Raw genomic sequence first — 18,652 nt, 5'->3', positions numbered from 1 at the left:
TTGAGTAACTGGAGGCTGGTGTCCAGCGGCGTACCACAGGGATCAGTGCTGGGTTGGTGCCAGAGGCACGGGTGTGATGGTGACGCACCCTGGCCGCCCTGAGGAAGTGATGCACCTTCTTCCTGCACTTCAAACTGGTCCTACTGGCGAGGTCTACAGCGCCCAAGGCCTCTGCCACCTGCACCCAGGCCCGGTTGACATCTGCCTTCCCACCCCAGGGAACAGGGTGTCCCGTCTCGCTTCCTCGGCATCCAGCAGTATCTCCAGCTCTGCGTCTGCGAATCTCGGGGCCACTCTCCGGGATGGCATCTTCTTGGCTGGAATGAGAGTGTGTGTGGGGGGAGCGGAGTGCTTATCCTCAGCTCTAGCTTGTCAGACGCTCCAGTGCCGATCCTGACCTCAGTAAATACGACATCGGGGTCAGTTGGAATCGGATTCGTTCCACGTGCTGCCGGTGCTGGCCCATTAGCATGTCCTGGATCACTCCAGGACCGGCGATGCTATCGGGCCTGTCGAACACCCATGGTTCAATCCCGGCGTCGGCACTTAGTGTCTCAAACGGAGAACCCCATCCTCATCTTTAATGTGTCGCGTGTTCAGGAAATCACAGCCTCCATTTTAGATTTTAAAGAAAATGCTGTGAGGAATAGTTTTATCTGAATTCTGAACAAATGTGGTTCCTGGAAGTAAATTTTTTTCAGTCAAAAATTGTGACCCACTCACAAACGTATCACATAAAGACAAGGTCAATTTATAAGAAATATAGTTAAAATTGTTGCCCTGGTAGGGCAGCACAGTGGCACAGTGGTTAGCATTGCTGCCTCACTGCGCCAAGGTAGCAGGTTCGATCCTGGCTCTGGGTCACTGTCCGTGTGAAATTTGCACATTCTCCCCGTGTTTGCGTGGGTTTCACCCCCACAACCCAAAGATGCGCAAGGTAGGTGGATTGGCCACGCTAAATTGCCCCTTCATTGGAAAAAAGAAATTGGATATTCGAAAAGAAATTTAAAATAATTGTTGCCCCGATTCACTAAACAAACTAAAACAGCTTATTGACACAAGTTCCTGTCTCTTGCATGTTTTCTCTGTCTTCTAGAAAATTGAAGATTCACTTTATAAAACGTGTGAGGACCTAGTTCAGAGCACATCCCTGTGTTAGATACTGAGAGCATGCTTCAATGTAAGACTCACTTACAGGAGTTATTATCACTGCTACATCTTGGAGCAGTGTTCGTCAAAGTCGGGAGCGCGACCCGTGGGTGGGTCTCAGGCGGGTGTGGGGAGGGTTGCGGAGCTGTTGTCCGCGGCACTCCCGATCGCGCAAATCCCCGCGCAGCAGACGGCTTTCCATAACGCCGGCTGCAAGGGGCCGCGAGCATGTTAATATAAAAAATTTGGCTGCATTGGGCATGCGCGCACGATGATCAACGCGCATGCGTATTCCGTGGACATGTTTTTTAAAATTCGGCCGCATTGCGCATGCGCGCACGATGATCGCCGTGCATTGGGCACACATGCGCAGTGCGGCCGCTATTTTTTTAAACGGTTGCAGCTCTGTAGTGGTTTTTATTCATTTATTCATTTATTTTATTCATTTAATTTTTATTTTTTTCATTTACTTTATTCATTTACAAGTTCGGGGTGGGGGGGGGTTTATTTGATAAAATTTTACAGGAAAATAATTCTGAACTTTGGACAGATGGAGACTCCATACTTTCCGACACCAGAAGGCTTCACCTTCATCCAACATGTTCCATTGGAGGAGCGTGTACGAGGGCCAAAGGGACCTTAAACCATTTCCTCCATTTTTGTCAGCAGCAAACAAGGTAAGAGAAAATTATGGGTCGCGAAGGTCGGCCGGGTTGGGTCCCGAAGGTTGTCTGGTTGGTAAAAATGGGTCCCTGGAAAAAAAGTTTGAAGAACACTGTCTTAGAAAATATCTCATAAAGGATTCCTAAATGTCTAAGAGTTGGCATTAATCATGGAGACATGACAAACTTGGCTGGATTCTCCCAAAATGAGATGTGTTCCCACGCCGGCGTAAAAACAGTGGGGTTTACTCCCGAAATTCCTTGGAAAAAGTCAGATGAATTCATAGCCCTGCTGGGGGCTAGCAGGGACCCAGAGTGAATCTCGCGCCGTGCTCCATGGCGGACTTGGACCTCGAATCCAGACAAAAAAAAATAAACCCCCTGATCGGCCGCGCGCCTGACCATCTGACTCCACAAATTTAATCGCGGGCCGCCCACAAGGACCACCCTCCGTGTGGACCACCCCCCCCCCCCCCCCGGTCTCCGATTCGCCCGCCCCCGACCAGGGCAATGAGTCCGCAGCCACCATGCCAGCATCCCGATGGGCAATAGGTGGTTAGTTCCACGCCGTCAGGAACTCGGCCGGTCGGGAGTGGAGGATTGCTGGGTGCGCCTCTGGCCATGGTCCCATGGCGACGCGGCGTACTCCGCAGCGACGTCGATTTTTGGTGCCTGGAGAATCGCCGGACCAGCACCAGACCTGATCACGGCGTGAAACTGGATTTTCCGCCCTGGCGCCGGCCGTGATTTCGGCACAGGGCTATGAAGAATCCAGCCCACTATCTTTCAAAGGTTCTTTGCTTATACCTTTCATTTCTTCAATAGAGCACGTTCTGTGTTGAAGGTTGGGAGTCAACAAAAAGGCAAAAGCCTTTGATGAAACTTTGCAACTATTTCACCTTCCCTTTAATTTTAGGCATAGCCACAACACAGATGAAGGCAGCGTCATGTTTTTGATCAGTGGTTGATGATGATGCTGAGGCCTTGAATCTCCCCTGGCAGGATTCAAGCAGCAGTGCTCGCCATGATATTTATCAGCCAATCATGTGGAGTTGGTCCAGTTGATCTGTCTCTGCCTGCAGCCAGTGTCCACATGTACCTTTCAGTATGTCCCCACTGAGCGATGGTGCGACTAGGGACTTTTCACAGTAACTTTATTGCAGTGTTAATGTAAGCCTACCTGTGACAATAAACGTTACTTATTTATTTATATACAGCCTTGGTTAATCCCACTCAACTGGACCTGTCAGTCCTGGTTTCCCATGTAATGTAGTTGGTCGGATCAACATGTAGTCAACTCAATCTCTTGGGGATAATGGCTGCTTAATTTCTGCATCGTTATAATGTAATTGCTTCTCCTTTGCCATTGCATAAGATACTCACTTCAATCTGCAAAATAAATATTGCCTTCTGTTGCAACATTTAATTCAAATTAAGTTCCGGATTTTCTCCTATTAAAAGATAAACAGCCAAGTTGCAGTTGATATTATGACAGGATTGTTTTAATTTGCATTGTCGCCATGACACTGTTCTCCTCGTTAGTGGCATAATCTGCCTTCTCTTTGCACTTCCTCAGTTGGCTTTCAGACTTCTGATGACAGTACGGGCTGCAAAGAAAAATTGCAAGGTTTTGACGCAAAATTTTAATCATGGATTCTATTGCCATGGATCACAGTAATTGACAGAGACTACGGGCTAGTATAATGAAGACAGTGTTTTTTTATTAGACCTGTTCACCAAGGTCGAGAAATCATTGCAGTTAAAGAAAAGGGGCGAGATTCTCCATTCCCACGACACCAATTTCGTAATCGCCGGTCGGGCGGAGAATCCCTTTTTACGAAGGAATCGGGGGGGGGGCTTTTTTTGGATGCTCCACCCCCTCCAAAATGGCGTCATCAAGGAGCGCGCCGCGTGCTGTTGGGATGGCCCCAGGACGTTACCTGAAGTCCCTCTTCGATGCTCCAACCCCGATGGGCCGAGTTCCCGACCACGCTGGGGCACGTGTGGTCTCAATGGTCGGGATCCCGGCATGGCGGCTGCGGACTGTGTCCAGCGCTGCTCACAGTTGGGTGGGAGCTGTGGCCCTGGGTTGGCAAGGGGGTGTCCAGGGGGCATGTGCAGCCATGGACCCGGCAATTCCCCAGGCGTTTATATTGGGAAGGCCGTGCATTTTGCGTGGTGCTGCTAGTCCCTCCCCGGACAGAGGATCGAAGCTGGGGGTCAAGCCAAATTTTCCCACATAAAATGCCACGGATCCTCCGGACATAGCCTGGATCTTGGAGAATCCAGCTCAAGGTGTTTAGTCTTTTTGAACTCACCCTTCCTGGATCCTGTGGTAGCCTGCCCCTTTAAGGGGGCAGGTTCCCGGAGTGTCATGTGACCCAATCAGCCAATGGGGCCAGAACGTGTGAACCTTGGGGGCGGAACACGGTTTCCCCAGCAAATTAGGAATTTGGAAGATAGTGGCCTTTTATCTCACTCTCTGCGTATGATTATTACGATCATGAACCGTTATCCGTTAATCAACATGGTGGTCGCCCCTCAGCCAGGATATTACATATCCTTTCCTACATTTGAACAATGACGCTATGAAAATTCTCCTGCAGCATGAGGTGACACAGCTTCCAAGTGCAATGATTTAAAACCAGACAGGGTGCGTACTGAGAGAGAAGACTGGAGTACAGGGTGCGTACATAGAAATGGGCTGAGTACACAGTCTGTACTCAGAGTAAACCTCATACATCCTGTACTCTCAAAAGGAAAACCAGAAAATAATGACCAGCTGGCCGACGTGATCTTTCCTGCCATTTACATTCCTGAATTTACGTGCAAAGATTGGTATCAGCACTTACTTCATCCACTCTTAAATCTATTAAATAATTGGTCTGAGCATCCTGTTCAGATTTTTATCAACCCAAGCAAGAGATTGTGAATTTCTGATTCTTATTGGGTCGAACACTATTGTCTAATAGTCAACTGACCGACTAACTACATTGTGGCGTCAACGGATAATGTAACGACTCGACCTACTCGAGCATCCTCTCTCACTGGTGCTGCAATGCTCTCCTTAATCAATACCACGGCCCCTCACCCATCATTCCTTTCCTATCTTTCCTGTTCACCTTTAATCCCAGGGTGTATTCAACTCCCAGACTTGCACCGCTTTGGGCCGGCCAGGTATCTGTTATAACCAAAACATCACATTGCAACATGGCAAGCCTCATCTGTAACTTACCAATCTCATTTTGTGAAAGGGAAATCATGTTTAACCAATTTATTGGAGTTGATTGAAGGAGTCACAGGTGCTGTGGATAAAGGAGAACTGGTGGATGTACTGTACTTAGATTTCCAGGAGGCATCCGATAAGTTGCCGCATCAAAACAGAAATGATGTCAACATTTGCAGGTCGGGTAGCATAAGATACCAAGCTGTTGCTTGCGTTTTGTGACAGTGTGTATGTTCAACCAGGGTAAACAAAGAAAATGGATGGTGTAAACATGCATGCATTGTGTTGTTTTCCAGTGCAGTGTTTCCTTGATAATACTTTCAACAATGTACAACATTTTAGTGAGTGCCCTCACTGAATTGCTTTGGCTGCCTGCTTAATGAACCATCCATCCTGTTAGGCTGCAGAGTTTGGTCTTTTGTCAGGCTGTGATTCCTTTTGAAATGACAGCTCTTCCAGTCTAATTAATGTAAACTTTGACACGCGACTACACTTGAGGGCTTAATGCAGACTGAAGCTCGGGTCGAGTTCAATCATTCTTTCTTTCCTCGCTATGCTTGATTGCGGCATTAAAAACTTGTAAAACAGGAGCCTTGGGACAACCCAGGTCTTCAAGGAGGGTTGTTTGAAACTCAGAAAGCCCTGGGTTTGTGTCGCAAAGCTTCTGTTTAGATGCAGTCATTCGGTTGGGTGAACCTTTGTCTTCTCCCAGTTGGGGTTGCTGGATTGAAGATGGCATGTCGATGGAATAAAATGATGAAGTGCAGCCTGCTGTGGATTGAGTCCAATGATAAGCAGTGAAGCAACACTGGCTGCTACGGTTTGTTTAAACTAAAGAAAAAAAGAAACACACACATTTATAAAGCGCCCTTTACAGCCTCAGGATGGCAACGCACCCATCAGATTGATTGACTACATCTGAAATGTTGTCACTGTTGTAAATTAGGAAGCTTTGCACTAATAGCAATAAGATAATGAGCAGACAATCTGTTTTTAGTGATGTTGATTAATGGATAAATATTGACCTGGACACTGGGGGAGATGGAATCAAGGGTGGAAGCTCACCAGAATTTGGCAAAGTGCCGGCCTCAGAACTCTCCAGCTGCACAGAGCAGTTTTCTCTTCAGATCGTGAGTCTCTTGACCTCAGCCCCCACCACGGAGGTAATCGGGGGCAGCTCACCCTGGACAATCATTGGGGCTTCCCCCCATCCACCTCGTGCCTGCATTGTCCCCCCTCAGAGAGCACTTTTGCCCACCACCACCACCACATATTAATGGGAACCCCCCCTCTCATGGGACTCTGTAGCCATCTGTAATGGCCTCTTCCAACTAGGTGCAGAAGAACTCGCAAAGACTGGCGGTTAAATGGACAAGCCAAGACTCAGGCAGGCTCAGAGCCTGAAATGCATATTCGTAAGCAAGAAGTCCAGACGGTATTGAAACTCCGTCCAATTAGCATTTTAATGGGGCCGATTAGCATGTGATGGCCCATCTTCACCAAAACAAAGGATTGGTACTCCAGCAACCGGGACAGTCCCAGACATTTTGGCGCCACTCCCTCTTCAAGGGAAACGCAAACAACGGGGCCAGTGACCACTTGGGACTCGACCAGCCATCCAGATCCCCGCCCACTTATTGGCTAAGGAATCGAACGGAGTGATCAGGGATCACCCAATTAGTAAGGCCCAAATCGAAGGACCGCCCAACCAAGCGCAAAAACCCCCCCGAGTATAAGACGAGTTTGCCATATCTTCGTTCTGTCTTGGTCTTGGCCCCTGGTCACGGCCATCTCCAAGTGCAGCAACACCAGAAGCAAGTACAAGTTCAACGCCCGCTACCAGACGGATGAGCCCAGCTGAGCAGCAGTTACTGCTTCGAATCCGATAGATCCAGAAGCGAACAGCGGCCACTGTTTGTCTGACCTAACCCGGGTGCCCGACGTTAAGTACAGGTTGTCTTAGTCGATAGGTGTAGTTAACTAGTCATGTTTATGTTGCATGACTAATTGTGTGGAAATAAAGTACCCTTGACCTTGAACTAACTAACTGGTGTTTGGCTCTTTGATCGATAGCCGGTTGAAACTTGTGGTGGTATCATTGATACCTGGTGACTCTAAGCATTAAGACATAGATAACCCAGAAAGAAGGGCAAACTCACTGATTGCCATAATTGGAACAGAGCCACAGATAAGACAAAGTAAAAGAAAAGGCAACAACTCCCACGAGGGCCCGCCAGTCACTGTCCTGCCAAGGTTGGCACTGTCAGGTTGGCAATGCCAATCTGTGCCAGGGGAGGTGCAGGGGGAAGTGCCAGGACATTGCCCCCTGGGCATGTCCCTCTCTCCTCTAAAGGGAAATACTTACCTTTATGCCCCTGGGGGAGGGGACCCCTCAACTACTTCTCCTTTGGTCAAACCTGCTGTAAAGCTGTTGTATGAATATTTAGTGATGGAGGATGATGTGTCAGGGAGGCCCATTAATAAAATTAAAATTGAGTAAAGTATAATCAGAGATTCCCCCCCCCCCCCCCCCCTCCTCTGTGGCTGTGAATCTCAAGACATTGCCATCATGGGAAGAATGGGGAAAAGCCATCTCTTCGGAGAGAACATAGAACATACAGTGCAGGGCCAGGTTTCCAGATTCTCCCCGGATTTTCCGCCCTCTTTGCCTTTCTCTCTGACGACGATCACAGGCTGAAAGTCGACCCCCTGGAGTGATCAGGTTTTCCGGCACCAAAAAGAGGCCCTTCGGCCCATGATGTCTGTGCCGGCCAGCAAGCACCAATGTATTCTAATCCCACTTTCCAACACTTGGTCCGTGGCCTTGCGAGTCATGGCGTTTCATGGAGTCCCCTGTTCTTCAACATAGTGCCGTGGGATCTCTAAATTTATCTGAAAGGCAGACAGGGCCTAGGATTAATGCTACTTCCGAGAGACAGTCTATCTGAAAGTGTCAGCCTGGATCTTGGAGCTCACGTCTCTGGAGTGGTCTTCAGAGCACAACCTGCTGACTCATAGGAGAAAGTGCGACACAGTGTAAGGGAGATGGTGGTGGGGTGGATGGGGAGGGAAGGACGTTGGCATAGCGATAAAGTCCCTGGACCAATAACCCGGTGGCCCAGGCTTATACGTTTTGAGGATTGAAATCTCACTAAAGCTGGTGGAATTTAAACTGAATTAATAAATCTGGAATATAAAACTGGTCTCAGTAATAGTGACCGTGAAACTATCATTGACTGTCATAAAATCCCATCTGGTTCAGTCATGTCCTTTTGGGAAGGAAATCTGCCATCAGGCCGAGGTGTGACCCACAGCAACGTGGCTGACCCTTAACTATCCCCTGAAGCAGCATCGCAGTCCACTCATGCAGTACAAGGGCAATTAGGGATGGGTAACAAATGCCAGTCAGCGAAGCCCACATCAGCTGAAAGAATAAAAAATAAATGTTCCGAGCAGTAGCTACTATCAGGAAAACAGGGAGCGGGTAGCGAAAGTCTGTGATGGAGCGTGGTGCTGGAGAAGAGAGGCAATGGGAAGGGCACTCCAGTTTATACCATTCTGCACTCTCAGTTAGTAACACTTTCATCAACGTTCACCAACTCTGCTTCAGAAAATGTAATATTTGCTGATGGTTGATTGAGCTGAAGACTGTTAAAATATTTAAGTTTCAATTTTAAACCTTTTGATTATTTTTGGAAGTTACAACAGAATCCTTAGGCATCATGGCATTCAATATTTCACAACTGATATCCTCCCCACCCCGCCCCACTGCGTCACCCCCCCGCCCCTCCTCCAACCCCACCACCCACCAACCACAACCCTGGCAATCCTTCTTAAGACCAAGAGGGGTCACATTTTCAGATAAAATATTGGATCAGTGGTGTAGCACTCAAACAGCCCAAGCACTATCTATTTGCATTATAGAAAGGGCAACTAATAAGTAACATGAGTCACTGTGGTCAAGAGAAAGAAGAGGACGTTGGTGCAGAGGAGAGGAGGATTATGAGCTTTGCCGGGAATTACATGAAAGAGGCAGTGGCCTATTGGTATTGTCAGTGGACTAATAATCCAGAGTTCTGGGGTCCCAGGTTCCAATCCCACCACGGCAAATGGTGAAATTTGAAACCACTAAACAAAACCTGGTATTAAGAGTCTAATGATGACCCATGAAACCATTGTCGATTGTCGTAAAAAAAACTCATCTGGTTCACTAATGTCCCTTCAGGGAAGGAAATCTGCTGCCCTCACCTGGTCTGGCCTACATGTGACTCCAGACCCACAGCAATGCGGTTGACTCTTAAACGCCCTCTAAACTGACCTAGCAAGCCACTTAGTTCAAGGGAAGGGCAATAAATACGGGCTCAGCCAGCGATGCCCACCTCCCATAAATGAATCTAAAAAGGTAACTAATAGAAACATCGACATGTAATTTCCAGGAAAAGCTACTTCATCTTTTGGATGAAAAAGAAGAATGTGTGAGTGCACACTTCTGTCTCACTCATTTTTATTTTCCAAGTGGAGGCACAAAGCAGTCCCATCAGAGGAATTTTGAGAATTTGCAATCAGCTTTTAAAAATCAGTACCAGTGAGTACGGAATTGTCAGAGTATTGTAATAATCCAGCACCTTCGGGAACATATTTGTCAAGAACGAAACCTGCCACCTTTACCTGATTTTTCCATAAATGTGACTCCAGACCTTCGCCAACGTGCTCAGGTGGCATAACCTTAAAGTTGGAGATAAGCCAATCAGGAGTGAGGTCAGGAAGCATTTATTCACACAGAGGTTACTGAAAATTTGGAGTTCTCTCTCACGGCTAAAGCTAGAAGGTCGGTGGTCAATAGAAGATTTCAAAATTGAGGTCAATAGATTGTTTTTTAATAATCTTTATTGTCGCAAGTAGGCTTACGTTAACACTGCAGTGAAGTTACTGTGAAAATCCCCCAGTCGCCACATCCCGGCACCTGTTCGGGTGCACAGAGGGTGAATTCAGAATTTCCAATTCGCCTAACAGCACGCCTTTCAGGACTTGTGGGAGGAAACCAGAGCACCCGGAGGAAACCCACGCAGGCACGGGGAAAACATGCAGACTCCGCACCGACAGTGACCCAAGCCAAAAATCGGCCCTGGGGTCCTGCAGCTGGAGATTTTTGTTAATCCGGGGACAGATGGAGTTAAATTACGGAGCAGCCATGACCTAAATGTTTGAGGGCCTGGCTAGACTTCATATGAGCCAGATTTTAAGTCACCCTTTCATTTGCACAGGTTAAAATTGGGTCTATTATGCTCCCAGTTCTGATGGGTCTCAATTGTTCTTGTAAGTCGTCTATGCCGCAGTTCGATTATATCAATTCACTGCCGGCAGTGCAAAGATAATTGCCCGCCAACATCCAGCTTGTGAGGGTCACGAGAGATAGACAATAAATGCTGCCCTTGCCAATGCAACGCCCACATTCAGAGAGTGAATTAACAATTAAAAAGTGAAAAAGTGCTACTCTTTTATGGTGCATTGTCACCGGGTACGCAGGATCTGGTTGCCCTGGTAACAGTTATACAAGCAGATTTATTTTATATTTGAATTTCTTTTCAACACAGTTGCTGAAAAAGCTGAATGTAAATGGAAGTTGGTGCGAACCCCTCCCTGAGATTCAATTCCCATATTCCATGAAAATTCAATTCTACCTTCTGTGACTCTTACGCAATTGTTCCCATGCTGATTTCACAGCTTCCTGTTTCACTGATGTTGCAGTTTTCCAGCAAACTCTGGAGAAAAAGATGATTGCATTTGCGACCACATATTAAAAGCATCCTTGCTGCGATGGGTGATATCAAATCCTACCTCCCTGTGATGACCTCTGGACAAAAATGTTTGCAACTTTATTCTGCAAGGTAAGCTGTGCTGCGACTCCTTCGAGCACAGACGGTTAAGGGCAGACCTAATAGAGGGGTTTAAACTTTCAGAAGGTTTTTTGATTGCATATGGAGGGAGAAACCTTTTTTTCCCCAGTGACAGAGGGTCAATAATCAAAGAAAACCTATTTCAGGTAATTGACAAAAAAACCAAAGATAAGATGGGGTGAAAGGTTTACACAGCGAGATCTGGAAAGCGCAGCCCTAGACGATTTTTAAAAAATCATTGAATCATAGAATTTACAGGGCAGAAGGAGGCCATTCAGCCCATTGAGTCTGCACCGGCCCTTGGAAAGAGCTCCCCATTTAAGACCACACTTCTAACCTATCCCCGTAACCCAGTAACCCCACCTAACCTTTTTGGACACGAAGGACAATTTAGAATCGCCAATCCATCTAACAGTATGTCTTTTGGGACTTGTGGGAGGAAACAGGAGTACCCGGCGGAAATCTACACAGACACGGGGAGAACGCACAGACTCCATCAGACAGTGACCCAAGCCGGGAATCGAACCTTGGACCCCAGAGCTATGAAGCAACAGTGCTATCCACTGTGCTACCATTCTGCCCACGGTTGTGAAAACAGGTTCAATAATTACTTTTAAAAGGGGATTTGATACATATACCTGAAGGGTAAAAATACAGATCTATGGGAAAAGGGCGAGTGAAATTGAATTTGCGAAGAATAGTCTGGTCTGAAAGGGGTTATGTTGCTTCCTCCCTTCCTCTTCCTCCTCTTCCTCATACTCTTCCTCACACTCCTCCTCATACTCCTCCTGCTCCACCTCAAGCTGCTGCTGCCCCACCGCTGCTTGCCATGACACTGGTAGCAAGATAGTGAGGGTTGTGCAGCGTACAGCTCTCCACCTCGAACCTTGATATCACTTTCTGCTCAGTATTGCAGGGCTCCTCCAGCAGGGTTTAGGCAGCAGAATTATTACTGTCCCACTGGTCAGCTCCGTTACATTTTGTGTGACTGCATGGCTTCCATTTGGCAGGATATTCCACACGAGCTTTGGGGCCCCAGTGCCAGAGTCAACTGAGCATCAGAGGCTCGCACTGTATGGCAAACAGTCAACTGGCTGTGATCTTCCCGAATTGACCAATTAGAGGCCAGAGTGGGTGGGGGGGGGGGGGTCAGAGTCCATATAAGGAAGGTAAATGGACTCTCAAAGCTGGAGGGCCAGGAGGAGGCTCGTGCATAGCAATTCAAGACCACACCCACTTTCACAGCAGCTGCCAATGCTATCCTTGGCCCTGTTCTGAGGCTGCGGTTGTGGCTGCAACACGTGGCAGTGAGGACAACCTTACTGAAACACAGCCATGCTTCATACTGGTCCTCACTAAGGTTCAGTTGGAGAACTGCTCCTTAAACACCATCGGAAGATATGCCACCTACTGAGAGCCCTTCTCCTCTTCCTCCACCTCCCTCTTCTAGCTACTGGTCCTGCTTTGCGTGGCCTCTTTTCATGTTCCAAGTCATGCTGTATTCCAAGGGGATGCCCCTTAGTGCATCCACGTCTGGGAACAACGATGCAAGCAACTTTGGGTCAGGGAAAAACCCTTCGGTGCCTGCTACATCACTCCCTGCCGACTTTGCAACCTGAAACAAATAAAGAAGTACCAACCACCTGTACAATCATAAAAACCGCCTGAAGAAATCAACCAAAAGCTAAACTGTAAGGAGCTGATGATGCCTTTAAATAGCATTGATATATGGTCTTTCCTGCTACTGATAACGTGTTTAGACGTACGACGTTAAGAGCGAGCATTGGCTGGAGCATGGCAGTGCTCGCACCAAATCAAGATTGCACACTGCTGGATGTCATGATCTGTCTACTCTGCTCAATGAAATGAAAATCGCTTATTGTCACAAGTAGGCTTCAAATGAAGTTACTGTGAAAAGCCCCTAGTCGCCACATGCCGGCGCCTGTTCGGGGAGGCTGGTATGGGAATTGAACCGTGCTGCTGGCCTGCCTTGGTCTGCTTTAAAAAGCCAGTGATTTAGCCCAGTGTGCTAAACCAGCCCCACGAATGCTTACACCCCAATATGGAGTCTGATGTGAACCACCCACAGTTGCGCACTGTGGACACCGCTTTGAGCTCTGATATGAGTGTTAAAGAGCTCACTTTCCCACCTGAACTCTTCTGCCAAATCTATTATGTTACAAACCTTTTGCATCCAACAGCAGGCGCGGATTTAACATGTTCAGCCATAACTCTTTACTCAGAGGAGGAAAAAGCTTAAATTCTGAATGCAGTGGATAATCTTTGTTCCGCTGTTAAAAAAAAAATTCTCAGCTGTCACATTGCATTGCACACCCAGAAATCATCTGAGAAATCGTTTGTATCAAGCTTCAGAAGTATGGAAAATGCAGCATTACAGATAGATTCTCGGGTTGTACAGATAATTGGACAATCTAATTCTTCTCCCTGTTTTTTTTCTCTTTCTACCCGCTGTTGATACGTTCTGTCCCCCCAGATTAACCCTGAGGATAGATATTCCATTTTATTAGTTGTGGGAGGTGGGTGAGGGGGAAATGGAGCGATTTAACCCTGAATAGCATTGTGGATAGCACAATTGCTTCACAGCTCCAGGGTCCCAGGTTCGATTCCGGCTTGGGTCACTGTCTGTGCGGAGTCTGCACATCCTCCCCGTGTGCGCGTGGGTTTCCTCCGGGTACTCCTGTTTCCTCCCACAGTCCAAAGATGTGCAGGTTAGGTGGATTGGCCATGATAAATTGCCCTTAGTGTCCAAAATTGTCCTTAGTGTTGGGTGGGGTTACTGGGTTATTGGGATAGGGGAAGGTGTTGACCTTGGGTAGGGTGCTCTTTCCAAGAGCCGGTGCAGACTCGATGGGTCGAATGGCCTCCTTCTGCACTGTAAATGCTATGATATCTCTACATGTTATCTGTGCTGCTTCTCAGCTAGTCTACCAGGAGGTGAGGGTGAGCAGGGCAGGAGGAAGGGAGGAGAGGCAGTAAGACAAATGAGCTCCCCCCCCCCCCCCCCCCCCCCCCCCCTATCAGCCCAGGAGATGCATGTCTGAGCCACTGGCAGCTATATCTATTATTCCTTTTGACTTTGTCAACTTTAACTCTTGGTGGCAGACAATGTTGTTTAGCAGCGAGAATCCTCACGGGTCACTCTGTGATTTGAAGCAAGTTCACTGTTTTCCTTTTATGAACCGTCGGCATCATTGCTCACTGACGTAAAAGGCAGATTTTGATCAGTGAGGCCGCATTGCCTCATTATTAGCCTGCTTCTGATTTTCTGCCTTTCCCTCCTTCCCCCGCTCAAATGGTGTGAATTGCACACCATCCTCGGTAGAGCCATTCTGAGGGGGAAACGGAAAAACCTGGAGCAATCAACATTTCCGTTCCTCTCTCTCGCCTATTGGACAGTGAGCAACACAGCACTGACAGTGACCTCAGGTCAGTCAGCCTGCTCTGGCTACAGAGCAAACTGTGCAAATGGAATGGGACACAGTCCAGGGAGCTGCTATGGTCTTAAAATCAAACGTTACTATTATCAACATGGGCTCAATCTTCTCACATTGTAAGTACAGTTTGAAACAATAATGGTGCCCCATAGAATTCCAACAGTGCACAACATAGAACATACAGTGCAGAAGGAGGCCATTCGGCCCATCGAGTCTACACCGACCCATTTAAGCCCTCACTTCCACCCTTTCCCCGTAACCCAATAACCCCTCCTAACCTTTTTAGGACACTATGGGCAATTTAGCATGGCGAATCCACCTAACCTGCACATCTTTAGACTGTGGGAGGAAACTGGAGCGCCCGGACGAAACCCACGCAGACACGGGAAGAACGTGCAGACTCCGCACAGACAGTGACCCAGCAGGGAATCGAACCTGGGACCCTGGCGCTGTGAGGCCACAGTGCTAACCACTGTGTTACCGTGCTGCCTGAGGCCATTCGGCCCATCGAATCTGACTGACCCTCTGAAAGAGCACCCTACTTAAGCGCACTCCCCCGCCTTATCCCCGTAACCCCATAACCCGACATAAGCTCCACTTCTTTGGACACTAAGGGACAATTTAGCATGGCCAATCCACCTAACCTACGCATCTTTGGACTGTGGGAGGAAACCGGAGCACCCGGAGGAAACCCACGCAGTCGCAGGGAGAACGTGCAGACTCCGCGCAGACAGTCACCCGAGGTTGGAATGTAATCCGGGTCCCTGGAGCTGTGAGTTAGCAATGTGCTACCACCAATAATGTTTGCTTTCCTCTATGGCTCAGTTCATCGGCAGAGAGGCCCATGTTTTTAAGGAGCACACTAATGGTGTCATCCCATCCTGTTCTGTGTCAGCCTCATGGCTGCTTCAGGGATGGTGGTGATTTGGTGGTGAATGTTTGTACAGAGTGCTTTTAAAAATTGAGAAACAGGTGTGGTGGCTGAGGAGGTGGGACACGGAGAGGCGCGTCTATAGGCTACCGGTCATGACACTGGCAGGGTTGACTGCGGGGGAGGGGGCTCTGCCATGGGAGGGGTGGGGGAGGTGACTGGCGTACGGGCCACGGTGCCAGGGTCAGCCCCCAGGGGACTGCGTTGGTGTTCCGGGAAGGACCCCCATTGCCGCGGCCTGCAAAGCAGCCATCTCCGCAACCCACTGACCACCCCGGTTTTCCAGAGTGCCACCAGCTGTATGGGTGCCCCAACCCCACCAATCCTGCACCCCAGCCCCCACTCCCGCACCCCACCCTCTGCAATACCACCCTCCAACCACCCGCCACCTGCCAGCGAGGCAGCAGCCGGCCCGCCCAAGGGCAATGCCCACAGTAGCCCCTCAGGGGGGCATCAGACAGGAGTTGCGGAGCATACCACTGGCAAGGGCAGTGCCAGCCAAAAATACCTCTGGCAGCAGTGACGGGCGCCAGGGCCAGATGCACCCACAGTGCCGGGCCCCAATAGGGTCTGGACCTGGAGATGGGGGATGGGGACATGCTGGGGCAGAGTGCCAACCAGGGCCACCCCATAGTTCATTAGACCTGGTTGGGCACGGGGTACGCATCATGCGAACATGTCGACCTTTCACCCCCAGCAGACAATGGATATTGGAATTTAACCAGCAATGGTGGCCTTCCTGCTAGTGGCCGAAGCCTTGGGGATGCACTGCAGCTGTATGAGCTGGAGGGAGATGCAGCAGCGAAGCCTGCCCCGGAGGAACAGTAGGCAGCCGCTGAGGATGGAGAGCCGTCTGCCCAACAGGAGGACCGTCTGGCCCAGTCACAGCAGGCCATGGCTGAGAGCGCCGGCGACATTGTCCAGGGAGGTGGCCCAGTCCGAGAGGGTGATGGCGCAGTCACTGGCTGATGTGGCACAGACCCCAAAGGTGGTGGTAATCACAACGTGATGTGGCAAAGTCCCCGATGGAGAAGGTCCACTGCCTGTGCTCCATGGCTGCGAGCTTGCAGATCCTGGCCGAGACAGCAGCTGGGCTCCAGGACTGGCAGTGCCACATGTCTGGGGAGCCTCAGGTAATAGCTCCGCTCGCTGCTCCGTCCCATGGAGTTGCCCGGGGGCCACCGGGCACCCTGAGGGAGAAGGTGGTGATGGGGCCCGTGCCGGTGACACGGAGGACTACAGCATATCGGACTCCTCCCCCCTTCCTGACCCTGGCACATCTGATGGGCAAAACAGGGTGGCATCATACGACCTGGGACACCCAAGTAGCAGCTGGGCCCATCCATGCCCGGTCGCCCCTGAAGACGGCGGGGTATGTGGTGTCCGTGCCCCTGGCCAGTCCCAGAACCTGGAGGCAATCAGCCTCCAGACTGTCAATTGCGAACCCTGAAAATCCAGCACTTTTCTCATTGGACTTGATTGTGTTCCACGTGCTGCCAGTGCCAGCTCCTTAACGGCTGTTGAATCGGTCCAGGTGCGGCGACAGTTTTGCTGTCGTGGAATCCGCGAATCCCGCCCCGGCGTCAACGCTTTGGTCTCTGGAACGGAGAATCCGGCCGCTGGAATCTGCAATCTGGAATCAAGAGCATTAATTTGCATATTCATAACTCTCCAGTCTCTGAATCATCTTTAAACATGGAATTTACTGGCATGTTGCATTGGGCCCAATGTTAACCCTGTTGAAGCAAAAGGATGTTGAGTGAGTTAAAATCTGGTTTGTGATTATGGCGTAAACGTAATCTCCGTATGTGAGAGAGGGAGCTGATGTCGAGCTTGATTGTGCAGTGGCCCTATAGCAGTCAGAACAGTGTCTATTGGAGGTAATTGTGCTGACTACATTAGTGAATGGTGTCGCAGATACTGCTGTCTTGGGTGAATCGTCATCTATTCCGCAGGTAGCTGGAAGAATACAATTTCTCAGCAATTATGCTTTTATCTTGTTACAACTAACCTGAAGATCAAGGTTAGATGCCTTCACAAAAGGTTCAGAGGAATGTGTCCGCTGTTTCACTCAAGGCCATTATGTTATTGGCACAAGTTGAATAATATAATCAATGAATAACTAATGGCGTTGATAATGGCTGTGAGCTGTTATGTGAAGCCTCGACTCTCTCTCCATTCCAATTAGACAGCAGAAAATTTCGACAATTGGAGAATTCCATCTCCCCTTCCTTTATCAGGATGCTGGTGTAGCACACTGGGCTAAATCGCTGGCTTTTAAAGCAGACCCAGGCAGGCCAGCAGCTCGGTTCAATTCCCGTACCAGCCTCCCCGAACAGGTGCCGGAATGTGGCGACTAGGGGCTTTTCACAGTAACTTCATTGAAGCCTACTTGTGACAATAAGCGATTTTCATTTTCATTTTCAATGTACACATGGGAAATGCACACTTTATCGTTCTTATTTATGGTTTTATTGATGTACATTAGCCCGCTTCAAACTATCGCACATGAGCCAATTAGAAAGATATTGGTCTGGATTCTCCGATCGCCATTGCAGTGATTGTGAATCCTGTTCGGGTTGAGAATGGAGCGGTGGCTGAAAAATGGGATCGGCGCTGGCCGGCAGACCCGTCCCCAGTTTCCGCTCCCGCGCCGCCACCCATAGTGGGCTGCCCGCCTCACGCCAGGGGGAACATGCAAAGCGCTGATTTTCATGCAGCAGCAGGTAGTTGACAGGCTGGAAGCACAATTCAGATGCCTCCTGGTGTTGCTCCAACTCCCACAGCGGGAAATCCACCGAGTGGGCTTTATTGCACGTGGCTGAAGGGGTGGGGGTAAATGGGGGGCTGAAATGGGGTTAAGGGAAGGGTTGGGGGTCATGTCGCCCTCATGCTTGTGTGGTGTGAGGGGGAATCACCCATTATTGCTATTGTGGGGGGAGGAACCCCTCCTTGATGAGGGGTTGGGGTAAATCATAAAATTTACAGTGCAGAAGGAGGCCATTCGGCCCATAGAGTCTGCACCGGCTCTTGGAAAGAGCACCCTCCCCAAGCCCACACCTCCATCCCATCCCCATAACCCCACCCAACACTAAGGGCAGTTTTGGACACTAAGGGCAATTTATCATGGCCAACCCACCTAAACTGCACATTTTTGGACTGTGGGAGGAAACTGGAGCACCCGGAGGAAACCCACGCAGACACGGGGAGAGCATGCAGACTCCGCACAGAGAGTAACCCACGCCGGGAATCGAACCTGGGACCCTGGCGCTGTGCAGAAATTGTGCTAACCACTGTGCTACCCTGCTTCCCTTGTCAGTGGGGGTGGGGAG

This window comes from Scyliorhinus canicula, chromosome 11 (assembly GCF_902713615.1).
Source record: "Scyliorhinus canicula chromosome 11, sScyCan1.1, whole genome shotgun sequence".
Taxonomy (NCBI): domain Eukaryota; kingdom Metazoa; phylum Chordata; class Chondrichthyes; order Carcharhiniformes; family Scyliorhinidae; genus Scyliorhinus; species Scyliorhinus canicula.
This window is presented reverse-complemented; position numbering follows the sequence as displayed.